Here is a 14,402-nt window from a genome sequence, read left to right as displayed (position 1 = left end):
GTCATCCAGATCTGTGTCAAAACTTGCATCGACGTAACTTTTTACGACGAACCTTTTGTCACCTCCATAATTGAGAAATATTTCCTTATTCCACTAAGGATAATTTTGACCGCTGTCCAGTGATCTACTCTTAGATCACTATTGTACTCCCTTGCTTAACACAGTGTAGGGTATACAATAGATCTGGTACACAGCATGGCATACTTTATAGAACCTATGGCTGAGGCATAGGGAATGACTTTCATTCTCTTTCTATCTTCTGCCGTGGTCGGGCTTTGAGTCTTACTCAATTTCACACCTTGTAACACAGCCAAGAACTCTTTCTTTGACTGTTCCATTTTTGAACTACTTCAAATATTGTCAAGGTATGTACTCATTGAAAAAACTTATCAAGCGTCTTGATCTATCTCTATAGATCTTGATGCTTAATATGTAAGCAGCTTCACCGGGGTCTTTCTTTGAAAAACTTCTTTCAAAACACTCCTTTATGCTTTGCAGAATAATTCTACATTATTTCCGATCAACAATATGTCATTCACATATACTTATCAGAAATGCTGTAGTGCTCCCACTCACTTTCTTGTAAATACAGGCTTCACCGCAAGTCTGTATAAAACTATATGCTTTGATCATCTCACCAAAGCGCATATTCCAACTCCGAGATGCTTGCACCAGTCCATAGATGGATCGCTGGAGCTTGCACATTTTGTTAGCACCTTTAGGATTGACAAAACCTTCTGGTTGTATCATATACAACTCTTCTTTAATAAATCCATTAAGGAATGCAGTTTTGTTTATCCATTTGCCAGATTTCATAAAATGCGGCAATTGCTAACATGATTCGGACAGACTTAAGCATAGATACGAGTGAGAAACTCTCATCGTAGTCAACACCTTGAACTTGTCAAAAACCTTTTTGCGACAATTCTAGCTTTGTAGACAGTAACACTACTATCAGCGTCCGTCTTTCTCTTGAAGATCCATTTAATCTCAATGGCTCGCCGATCATTGGGCAAGTCAATCAATGTCCATACTTTGTTCTCATACATGGATCTCATCTCAGATTTCATGGCCTCAAGCCATTTCGCGGAATCTGGGCTCATCATCGCTTCCTCATAGTTCGTAGGCTCGTCATGGTCAAGTAACATGACCTCCAGAACTGGATTACCGTACCACTCTGGTGCGGATCTCACTCTGGTTTACCTACGAGGTTCGGTAGTAACTTGATCTGAAGTTACATGATCATCATCATTAGCTTCCTCACTAATCGGCCTAGTAGTCACAGGAACAGATTTCTGTGATGAACTACTTTCCAATAAGGGAGCAGGTACAGTTACCTCATCAAGTTCTACTTTCCTCCCACTCACTTCTTTCGAGAGAAACTTCTTCTCTAGAAAGGATCCATTCTCAGCAACGAATAACTTGCCTTCGGATCTGTGATAGAAGGTGTACCCAACAGTTTCTTTTGGATATCCTATGAAGATTTACTTCTCCAATTTGGGTTTGAGCTTATCATGTTGAAACTTTTTCACATAAGCATCGCAGTCCCAAACTTTAAGAAACGACAACTTTGGTTTCTTGCCAAACCACAGTTCAGATTGTGTCGTCTCAACGGACTTAGATGGTGACTTAGATGGTGCCCTTTTAAACGTGAATGCAGCTGTCTTTAATGCATAACCCCAAAACGATGTTGGTAAATCTGTAAGAAACATCATAGATTGCACTATATCCAATAAAGTACAGTTATGACGTTCGGACACACCATTATGCTGTGGTGTTCCAGGTGGCACGAATTTGTGAAACTATTCCACATAGTTTTAGTTGAAGACCAAACTCATAACTCAAATATTTGTCTCTGCGATCAGATCGTAGAAACCATATTTTTCTTTTTACGATGATTTTCCACTTCACTCTGAAATTCTTTGAACTTTTCAAATGTTTCAGACTTATGTTTCATCAAGTAGATATACCCATATCTGCTCAAATCATATGTGAAGGTCAGAAAATAACGATACCCGCCACGAGCTTCAATACTCATCGGATCGCATACATCAGTACGTATTATTTCCAATAAGTCCGTTGCTCGCTCCATTGTTCCGGAGAACGGAGTCTTTAGTCATATTGCCCATAAGGCATGGTTCGCAAGCACCAAGTGATTCATAATCAAGTGATTCCAAAATCCCATCAGCATGGAGTTTCTTCATGCACTTTACACCAATATGACCTAAACGGCAGTGCCACAAATAAGTTGCACTATCATTATTAACTTCGCATCTTTTGGTTTCAATATTATGAATATGTGTATCACTACGATCGAGATCCAATGAACTATTTTCATTGGGTGTGTAACCATATAAGGTTTTATTCATGTAAACAGAACAACAATTTATTATCTTACTTAAATGAATAACCGTATTACAATAAACATGATCAAATCATATTCATGCTCAACGCAAACACCAAATAACACTTATTTAGGTTCAACATTAATCCCGAAAGTATAGGGAGTGTGCGATGATGATCATATCAATCTTGGAACCACTTCCAACACACATCATCACTTCACCCTTAACTAGTCTCTGTTTATTCTGCAACTCCTGTTTCGAGTTACTAATCTTAGCAACTAAACTAGTATCAAATACTGAGGGGTTTCTATAAACACTAGTAAAGTACACATCAATAACATGTATATCAAATATACTTATGTTCACTTTGCCATTCTTCTTATCCGCCAATCACTTGGGGTAGTTCTGCTTCCAGTGACCAGTCCCTTTGCAGTAGAAGCACTTAGTCTCAGGCTTAGGACCAGACTTGGGCTTCTTCACTTGAGCAGCAACTTGCTTGCTGTTCTTCTTGAAGTTCCCCTTCTTCCCTCTACCCTTTTCTTGAAACTAGTGGTCTTGTCTACCATCAACACTTGATGTTTTTCTCGATTTCTACCTTCGTCAATTTCAGCATTACGAAGAGCTTGGGAATCGTTTCCATTATCCCTTGCATATCATAGTTCATCACGAGGTTCTACTAACTTGGTGATGGTGACTAGAGAATTCTGTCAATCATTATTTTATCTGGAAGATTAACTTCCACTTGATTCAAGCAATTGTAGTACCCAGACAATCTGAGCACATGCTCACTAGTTGAGCGATTCTCCTCCATCTTTTAGCTATAGAACTTGTTGGAGACTTCATATCTCTCAACTCGGGTGTCTGCTTGAAATATTAACTTCAACTCCTGGAACATCTCATATGGTCCATGACGTTCAAAATGTCTTTGAAGTCCCGATTCTAAGCCATTAAGCATGGTGCACTAAACTATCAAGTAGTCATCATATTGAGCTAGCCAAACGTTCATAACGTCTACATCTGCTCCTGCAATAGGTCTGTCACCTAGCGGTGCATCAAGGACATAATTCTTCTGTGCAGCAATGAGGATAAACCTCAGATCACGGATCCAATCCGTATCATTGCTACTAACATCTTTCAACACAATTTTCTCTAGGAACATATCAAAATAAACATATGAAAGCAACAACGCGAGCTATTGATCTACAACATAGATATGCTAATACTACCAGGACTAAGTTCATGATAAATTAAAGTTCAATTAATCATATTACTTAAGAACTCCCACTTAGATAGACATCCCTCTAATCCTCTAAGTGATCACGTGATCCAAATCAACTAAACCATGTCCGATCATCACGTGAGATGGAGTAGTTTCATTGGTGAACATCACTATGTTGATCATATCTACTATATGATTCACGCTCGACCTTTCAGTCTCCGTGTTCCGAGGCCATATCTGTATATGCTTGGCTCGTCAAGTATAACCTGAGTATTCCGCGTGTGCAATTGTTTTGCACCCGTTGTATTTGAACGTAGAGCCTATCACACCCGATCATCACGTGGTGTCTCAGCACGAAGAACTTTCGCAACGGTGCATACTCAGGGAGAACACTTGTACCTTGATAATTAGTGAGAGATCATCTTATAAAGCTACCGTCGAACTAAGCAAAATAAGATGTATAAAAGATAAACATCGCATGCAATCAAAATATGTGACATGGTATGGCCATCATCATCTTGTGCCTTTGATCTCTATCTCCAAAGTATCGTCATGATTTCCATCGTCACCAGCATGACACCATGATCTCCATCATCTTGATCTATATCAATGTGTCGTCACATGGTCGTCTCGCCAACTACTGCTCTTGCAACTATTGCTATCGCATAGCGATAAAGTAAAGCAATTATTTGGCGCTTGCATCTTATGCAATAGAGAGACAACCATAAGGCTTTTGCCAGTTGCCGATAACTTCAACAAAACATGATTATCTCATACAGCAACTTATATCTCATCACGTCTTGACCATATCACATCACAACATGCCCTGCAAAAACAAGTTAGACGTCCTCTACTTTGTTGTTGCAAGTTTTACGTGGCTGCTATGGGCTTAGCAAGAACCGTTCTTACCTACGCATCAAAACCACAACGATAGTTTGTCAAGTTGGTGATGTTTTAACCTTCGCAAGGACCGGGCGTAGCCACACTCGGTTCAACTAAAGTTGGAGAAACTGACACCCGCCAGCCACCTGTGTGCAAAGCACGTCGGTAGAACCAGTCTCGTGTAAGCGTACGCGTAATGTCGGTCCGGACCGCTTCATCCAACAATACCGCTGAACCAAAGTATGACATGTTGGTAAGCAGTATGACTTATATCGCCCACAACTCACTTGTGTTCTACTCGTGCATATAACATCAACACATAAAACCTAGGCTCGGATGCCACTGTTGGGGAACATAGTAATTTCAAAAAAATTCCTACGCACACGCAAGATCATGGTGATGCATAGCAACGAGAGGGGAGAGTGTGATCTACGTACCCTCGTAGACCGACAGCGGAAGCGTTATGACAACGCGGTTGATGTAGTCGTACGTCTTCACGGCCTGACCGATCAAGCACCGAAACTACGGCACCTCCGAGTTTTAGCACACGTTCAGCTCGATGATGATCCCCGGACTCCGATCCAGCAAAGTGTCGGGGAGGAGTTCTGTCAGCACGACGGCGTGGTGATGATCTTGATGTTCTACCGTTGCAGGGCTTCGCCTAAGCACCGCTACAATATTATCGAGGAGTATGGTGGAAGGGGGCACCGCACACGGCTAAGAAAACGATCACGTGGATCAACTTGTGTGTCTAGGGGTGCCCCCTACCCCCGTATATAAAGGAGCAAGGGGAGGAGGCCGGCCGGCCCTAGGGCGCGCCAAGGAGGAGGAGTCCTCCTCCTAGTAGGAGTAGGACTCCCCTCTTTCCTACTCCTACTAGGAGGGGGAAAGGAAGGGGGAGAGGGAGAAGGAAAGGGGGCGCCGCCCCCCTCTCCTAGTCCAATTCAGACCAGAGGGGGAGGGGGCACGCGGCCCACCCTGGCCGCCCTTCTCTCTCTCCACTAGGGCCCATAAGGCCCATTACTTCTCCCGGGGGTTCCGGTAACCCTCCGGTACTCCGGTTTTCTCCGAAATCACCCGGAACACTTCCGGTGTCCGAATATAGCCGTCCAATATATCAATCTTTATGTCTTGACCATTTCGAGACTCCTCGTCATGTCCGTGATCACATCCGGGACTCCGAACTAACTTCGGTACATCAAAACTCATAAACTCATAATATAATTGTCATCGAAACCTTAAGCGTGCGGACCCTACGGGTTCGAGAACAATGTAGACATGACTGAGACACGTCTCCGGTCAATAACCAATAGCGGAACCTGGATGCTCATATTGGCTCCCACATATTCTACGAAGATCTTTATTGGTCAGACTGCATAACAACATACATTGTTCCCTTTGTCATCGGTATGTTACTTGCCCGAGATTCGATCGTCGGTATCTTAATACCTAGTTCAATCTCGTTACCGGCAAGTCTCTTTACTCGTTCCGTAATACATCATCTCACAACTAACTCATTAGTTGCAATGCTTGCAAGGCTTATGTGATGTGCATTACCGAGAGGGCCCAGAGATACCTCTCTGACAATCGGAGTGACAAATCCTAATCTCGAAATACGCCAACCCAACATGTACCTTTGGAGACACCTGTAGAGCTCCTTTATAATCACCCAGTTACGTTGTGATGTTTGGTAGCACACAAAGTGTTCCTCCGGCAAACGGGAGTTGCATAATCTCATAGTCATAGGAACATGTATAAGTCATGAAGAAAGCAATAGCAACATACTAAACGATCGGGTGCTAAGCTAATGGAATGGGTCATGTCAATCACATCATTCTTCTAATGATGTGATCCCGTTAATCAAATAACAACTCTTTTGTTATTGGTTAGGAAACATAACCATCTTCGATTAACGAGCTAGTCAAGTAGAGGCATACTAGTGACACTCTGTTTGTCTATGTATTCACACATGTATTATGTTTCCGGTTAATACAATTCTAGCATGAATAATAAACATTTATCATGATATAAGGAAATAAATAATAACTTTATTATTGCCTCTAGGGCATACCTTCAATAACATCTTGAGTTGCTGGGAAAATAGGTGTGTCACCTAGCAGTGCTTCAAGGACATGTGCTTTCTTGGCAGCTATGAGGATGATCCTCAAGTTACGGACCCAATCCGTATAGTTGCTACCATCATCTTTCAGCTTGGTTTTCTCTAGAAACGCGTTGAAGTTGAAGGCAACATTAGCGTGGGCCATTTGATCTACAAGACATATTGTAAAGACATTTTAGACTAAGTTCATGATAATTAAGTTCATCTAATCAAATTATTTAATGAACTCCCACTTAGATAGACATCCCTCTAGTCATCTAAGTGATACATGATCCGAGTCAACTAGGCCGTGTTCGATCATCACGTGAGACGGACTAGTCATCATCGGTGAACATCTTCATGTTGATCGTATCTACTATACGACTCATGTTCGACCTTTCGGTCTCTCATGTTCTGAGGCCATGTCTGTACATGCTAGGATTGTCAAGTCAACCTAAGTGTTTTGCATGTGTAAATCTGGCTTACATCCGTTGTATGCGAATGTTAGGATCTATCACACCCGATCATCACGTGGTGCTTCGAAACAACGAACCTTCGCAACGATGCACAGTTAGGGGGAACACATCTCTTGAAATTTTAGTGAGGGATCATCTTATTTATGCTACCATCGTTCTAAGCAAATAAGATGTAAACATGACAAACATCACATGCAAATCATAAAGTGACATGATATAGCCAATATCATCTTGCGCCTTTTGACCTCCATCTTCGGGGCGCGGCATGATCACCTTCGTCACCGGCATGACACCATGATCTCCATCATCATGATCTCCATCATCGTGTCTTCATGAAGTTATCTCGCCAACTATTACTTCTACTACTATGGCTAACGGTTAGCAATGAAGTAAAGTAATTACATGGCGTTTACATTGACTCACATGTCATACAATAAATTAAGACAACTCCTATGGCTCCTGCCGGTTGTCATACTCATCAATATGCAAGTCGTGATTCCTATTACAAGAACATGATCAATCTCATACATCACATATATCATTCATCACATCCTTTTGGCCATATCACATCATATAGTATACCCTGCAAAAACAAGTTAGACGTCCTCTAATTGTGTTTGCATGTTTTACGTGGCTGCTATGGGTTTCTAGCAAGAACGTTTCTTACCTACGCAAAAGCCACAACGGTTATATGCCACTTGCTATTTACCCTTCATAAGGACCCTTTTCATCGAATTCGATCCGACTAAAGTGGGAGAGACAGACACCCGCTAGCCACCTTATGCATCAAGTGAATGTCAGTCGGTGGAACCAGTCTCACGTAAGCGTACGTGTAAGGCCGGTCCGGGTCGCTTCATCCCACAATGCCGCTGAATCAAGATAAGACAAGTAATAGTAAGCAAATTGAACAAATCATCGCCCACAACTACTTTGTGTTCTACTCGTGTATAGAATATACACATAGAATCTACGCATAGACCTAGCTATGCGTGGCTAAGGAGGAGGTAGAGAAGAGCATGTCCGTCGAGGAATCGGCGGTGGAGTACCAACGCGAGCTCTGGCGTAGCCACTACTATGAGTACTACAACCTTGAGGGCGGCACCGAGGATGAGGACGATGACGCGGTCGACTTCAGCCTGGGGGACACGGAGTCCACCAACGACGACATGTCACCAGGACAAGTCATCGACGTCTCATCTTACACCGACGAGGCATAAGGCGGTGCATTGGCGACTTTGTTAAAATTATGCGCACTTAGCCTTTGTTTATAACGCTGGCCTTTTGTTAGAGCAATGTTTAGGTCAACTGGCTCTGTTTAATTACTTAAATTGCTCGATTCAATAAGTGTAGTCTGTGTGATGTAGGCTCTTTTGTGTACCCAAATTAGCAAGCGATGTTAAATTACGCAATGACATGGAAGAGCATAGTACCCAGGGAAATTTCCACCAAAGTTTGAATGATCAAACTCATCGCATGAGCGTAAAGCAGAAGAATCGTTTGTGATGCACACATTTGTTCAAAGTGAATGGTGTCCGGCGGCACCGTGCGCAAATTTCCCCTCACCTTTCGAAATTTTTGGCCTACCGATGAAATATCTAACTCTCCCCATTCCCACCCGCTTTTCTCCCAGACCACAAGTCACATTTCCCTTGTTTCCTCCTTCGTTCCCAAGCTATAGTCGCTTCCTCGCTCTCGTCGTCTCGCATTCGACCGCCGCGGTCGCCATGGTATTCTTCAATGACCTCTCCAGCGGTTCCTGCTATGAAAACGACTCTTTCACCAACTGGGTATGCCTCTCTCCTCTCTCTCTCTCGGGTTATGATTTGGAATAAAGGATTTTAACCGGCGACCGATTTGAGTCATTTCTTCCTCTTGTAGCTCCCTAGGACTATCACTTGCGATGAATGGAGTGAGTGGCTGAAGATCTACCTGCTCGTTGTCACCATCAATCTCCATGCGTGAAGTTAGTTGCGTTTGAATCTGTGGACATTGGGAGGAAGTTTCTGGCATGTGTAGAGAAAGTTAGGCCCACTTTCGTTGTTACAAATCATTTGTTAGATGTGATTCAGACACTATCACTGTGTTATGTTATTCTGGATGTGATTAAGACAATGTCACAGTTTCTACGTAGTATCTAAAAATGTTATCATCTCACCAGCGGTGCCTTGAGAAAATTATTTGACACTGCTCCAGAAGTTTGTGCAGCCAATTTTGCTCCACACATCCGAGCAGCCAAGCAGTAAACTACTAAAACTTTATGGCATGAAGGAACTAGGCACCGGAGCAACTAGGTGCTCCGGAGTCCGGTTCCTTGAATTTTTCCTCTGGCATCGGCCCAGCAGTGCAGGACACCGGTGCCAAATGTAGCAACAGTTGTTTTGGTACCGATTTTGGCATACATAGTGGACGACCTTAGTGCTATTAGTTCCATGTTACTAAATTTGTGCATGCACACCTGTTAGTATCAATTTGACGTCATCCAAACACTGCCGCTATGATGTTGCAGTTATATTTAGCTTCCTCATAAAATGTTCAATTTGTTATTTATAGTACAGGACTAAGAACTTGTAGCGTTGTTGCAGTCAATTATAACTTGTGATGTTTCTGAATTTTTTTGTTGTCTTAGCAACAATTAATTCATTTGCACATTGATCTTTTTTAGAAGATATGCCATAATTAATGTGTTTCTTCAGTTTTTCAAATATGTATGTGCTGATTTTCTATGTTGTTAGAAACTCATTTTCCCTATAATTGTTACTGATTTAGTTTTAAATATTGTAGGATGAACATAAGTGTCTTATCTGGAGTGGGTTGATCAAGAGTGGCCATAGTCTTTGAAGATGTGCCTAGCAAAGCTCTGGAGCATGTATGAGGAAGAGAACATAGATAGGCTTAGAGAAAGTGTTGTAAATGCTGAAAAATATTTCAAGATACGAGAGAAAAAGAGGAAGAGGAAGAATGAGCTCAGATTTTTTTGTTAGACTTTGCTAAAATGATGTTGGCGAAGGAGGATGCACTTTCCCAGTTGGTCAGTGCAAAACAGGTTCTTACTGAACTTAAAGTAGAGGTCGAGAAGACGAACATGGCTGATCATGCATCTGTCAATTAGGGAAATGAATATATTCTTCTAATATTGTGCTTATGAAGATGAACTAGCTATATGATGTACTGTAGTGTTTTCATGTAGTTGTCGTACTGTGATGTTAAAATATATTTATGTGCCTGATATGAAATTGGCAAACAACATATGAAATGTGAATTTGTGTAATACTAGAATTATTAATTGTAAACTAATAAACCTGCTAAATGGGTCATGGAACTTTTACAAATGGTTCTATCAATAAAAGCGTGTGTGACGGATAACCCAATGTCATACAGTTTTCTTTATCGAATCGTGTGTGATATGTTTGAATAAGGCAAACAGTTAATGGAGGCAGAGCATGTGTGATCATTACACCTATCGCACACAAAGCTATACAGCAAATTGTGTGGGATATAGATACGAACGGAAACGTTTGTATGGGATTCACTGTGTGGGATGTGCATACAAACGGAAACGTTTTCTGAGATCCAGAGTTTCAACTTGGCAATGTTGGCCAAGCAATGTTGGAGACTTATTGATAACTATGGTTCTTTGTGTACACAAATGTTAAGAGCAAGGTATTACCCCATAGGAGACATCTTAAATTGTCAACTGAAGAAGGGGTCATCTTATGTATGGCAGAGTATTTGGTCCGGCATCCAAAAATTCAAGAAGGGATGTATTTGGAGAGTAGGTAATGGAGAAAAGATCAATATTTGGACAGATTGCTGGATTCCGAACAGTGCTTCAAAGAAATTATTACAGTTCGGGATAACCAAGTACGCACAAAAGTTAGAGAGCTAATTGATCCCATAATGGGAGAGTGGGATGAGATGCTAGTTTGGGAAAATTTCTGGCCAATTGATGCGGATCGCATACTACAGATTGCATTATTTCATGAGACGAAGGATTATGTCGCATGTCATCTCACGAAGAGTGGAGTTTTTTTGGTATGTTCGACTTATTACAAGCAATGGGAAGCAAACTATGATCCAGAGGAGAGTGGGTTGGCTTGTTACTCCACAGCGCCCCATCCAGTTTGGAAGAATTTATGGAATATGAAAGTACCAGCCAAAGTGAAATTTTTCATATAGAGGTGTCTGCACAACGCCATCCCGTGCTACAGTGTTCTTATGAATGGCCACGTCGGAAGGGTTTCTCAATGCCCTTTCTGTCAAGCCAGGGCGGAAGACATTTTTCATATGTTGTTTAATTGTACTAGATCAAAAGCAGTTTGGGATGCTCTCAGGATCGCACCAGATATCAATTTCGCTAGTATGATTGATCCGTCGGGAGCAGAGCTCATGGAGTTTATCCTATGTGACTTATCTTGTCGGCGATTGTATTCTGGATCGTTGGAGTTGCCGGAGCTCATATCTACAGTGTGTTGGTACTTTTGGTGGCAACAACGGCAATTCGTTCGAGGAGAAGACATTTTGTCTCCAGAAAGAATTGCGCCGGCGGCCCTTGCTTTAGCTCTGAATTTTGCTTGTGCAGCGGAGATAAAAAACACGCCTAAAATCAACAGGTGGCCGGTGTTTCTCTCTGGACAACAAATTTTAAATGTTGATGCATCGTTTACCGGGGGTGACTACGCATGCTCATGTGGAGTTGTGATCCGTGATCATCGGGGAAGTTTTATAACGGCATCTACGGCAAGACTAAAACATGTAGCTGATGTGTTCATAGCAGAAGCAGCTGCCTTGCTTGAGGGGCAGAAGCTAGCAAGAAATATGGTATGCTCTAATCTGGTGGTCAGATCGGATAACTGCACGGTGGTGGATGCTATAAACTGCAACGAAGGGTATTCTATGGTGGCGGCGCCGGTTCTTGATGATTGTCGGAGTATTTTACTAGGTTTCGGGAGGGTTAATATTGAGCATTGTAGTAGAGAGACAAATTATGTAGCTCATGAGTTGGCTAGATGGGGACGTGAAAACAACTCTTCTCTTTGGGTTGATGCCCTGCCTAAGTTCATCATAAAAATGTTGGCGGATGATGTAACTATTATTTAATTAATAAAGTAAGCCTTATCATAAAAAAATATGAAAAAGATGAATGCTAATAAAGCTTCCTGGAGAAACTCTTCAAAGAGCTATATTAGTTTGGGCATGGCTACATGTAAGTCGCCTGACTACTAGGACTGTTCGATGAAGATCCTATGGCGCTTGGCCCTTCTTCTTCCCCAGACCGTCGCACGGGCCGCTGGCTGAACCGCCTACGACCATCACCTGTGGCCGGCGGCGCTCCCACGCAACATCGCCACCTCGCCCTCCCTAAAACCGCCTCCCACCGTCGGTCTTGCTGTCGCCCCCTGGCCATCTCTCTAGCCGCGCCCATGTCCGGGTTTTTTCTCCGACGAAGTTACAAACCACCGCCGTCCTGCCTCCCTCCACCACCGCCGTTCTTTCGCCCCCACCCCTTCCTTAAGATAGATGATGGGGCAGCCTGCCAGCGAGCTCCTTCCTTCCTTCGGCCTCCTTGACCCCAAACCGAAGTCAGACAACTGACATTTAGCAAATGTGGATTAGTTTCACCAGCTTTTGTATGCCCTAGCAATCAAGACCTTAATCCAATTATTCCTTGCCCAAAGGTAACGTGAACTATGCCGTTTTTATTCGCCATGGCAACGTGAGCTATGCTCAAGTCACTCAACCTCTCACCACATGCAAAGGTTTGAGAGAAATGCGGGAACAAACTGCGGGCTCATGTGTCCCTGTACAGACGAGCACTCAAGCCGGACCGTCTCCATCCCGCTCAACGAAACGGCTGATGACTCGCACCAGCTCCCTGTCGGCCTCCGAAGCAGGATCCGCGCCGAAAAACCCGTGCTCCTGGCCGGCGAACACGGCGAGCTCCACGTCCTTCCCCATGGCCTTCATCCGCTCCGCGTACTCCACGTTCCTGTCCCTGAAGAGGTCGCGCTCCGCGGCGACGACGAGCATGCGGCCCACGCACGTTGGCTCCAAGCTCGGGCTGCCCGGCCCAAACGGGTTCACCAGCGGGTGGTCCCTGCTCGCTCCGGCGGGCATCCCGAGCCGGAAGAACCGGTCGAACATCTCCCGCGTCAGCCATGCGGTGTCCGGCGTGTCCAGCTCTGACTGCGTCGGCTCAGCCGAGAACAGCCCCGGCATGAGGAGGATGTACCCGGCGATGCTCGCGGCCGGCTCGAGCCCCGACGTGCCGAACCGGACGGCCATGTGGTGCGCCAGGCTGCCGCCGGCGGACACGCCCGAGACGAACACCCGGCGGGAGTCGGCCGAGCCGGCGAGCCACGAGTCGTCGGAGCCGGAGGTGAGCTGGTCGCGGAGCCATAGGAGGGCCGCGGCGGCGTCCTCGTGAGCGGCGGGGAGGCGGTGCTCTGGCGCGAGGCGGTAGTCGAAGGAGAGCACGACGGCGGGAAGCTCGGCGGCCAGGCGGAGGCAGACGGCGTGGTCCTTAGGCAAGGAGTAGGAGCCGAGGCAGAAGCCGCCGCCGTGAAAGTACACAAGCACGGGGTGCTTCCCGCCCTCTCCGTCGTCGGCCACGTCACGACGGTGCGGCCTGTACATGCGCAGCCCGAGGCCGCGGCCGGCGTCGTACACGGCGTCCTTCCACTGGACGCGGCCGTCGTTCACGTCAGCTGGTTGGAGTGGTGGCGGCCGGGAGCGGGCGACGGTGCCGTCGCTGAGCACCTGAAGTGCGCTCCCGAAGTCATCGACAACGTACGGCGCCGCCGCGTCCGCAGGAGAGGAAGACGACATTGATATATCCGTGGCGCCCTCTCTGAATTGTGGGTTTCCTGGTGCATGCGCTCTCTCGCGCGCGCGTAGGATGGCAATGGCCAATTTGGATTGACTAATAATCGATGGAGCTCTGCCGTAGGATTTATAATGTAGAGTAGCACTGTAGGTACATTGGTCTTTTCACACATTAAAAAATAGTTAATTATTAATATTATTATTATGAGAATATGCTTTTTTTGAGAAAACTTTTAATCTATTCATCTTCTATCATGGTAGTACAACGAACACTAGAAATAATAAAAGTTACATCCAGATCCGTGGACCACCTAACGACGACTACAATCACTGAAACGAGGCGAAGGCGCGCTGCCTCATCACCCCTCCCTCGCCGGAGTCGGGCACAACTTGTTGTAGTAGACAGTCGGGAAGTCGTCGTGCTAAGGCCCCGTAAGACCAACGCACCAGAACAACAACCGTCGCTGATGAAGAATAACGTAGATCGAAAGGATCCAACCTAAAGACGCACAAATATAGACGAACCACAACCAGATCCGAGCAAATCCACCGAGAATAAA

General features: G+C 44.6%; 1 pseudogene; it reads right to left on the bottom strand.

The window, feature by feature from the left end:
* Positions 1–12,648: 12,648 nt before the first annotated feature.
* Positions 12,649–13,919, bottom strand: LOC147976586 (strigolactones hydrolase CXE15 pseudogene; annotated as a pseudogene).
* Between the last annotated feature and the right edge of the window lie 483 nt (positions 13,920–14,402).

The sequence above is a fragment of the Triticum urartu genome, chromosome 4A (genome assembly GCF_056163025.1).
Source record: "Triticum urartu cultivar PI428250 chromosome 4A, HENAU_Tu73, whole genome shotgun sequence".
In the NCBI taxonomy this organism is placed as follows: domain Eukaryota; kingdom Viridiplantae; phylum Streptophyta; class Magnoliopsida; order Poales; family Poaceae; genus Triticum; species Triticum urartu.
The sequence above is the reverse complement of the archived record's forward strand: the minus strand, read 5'-3'. Positions and strand labels throughout refer to the sequence as shown.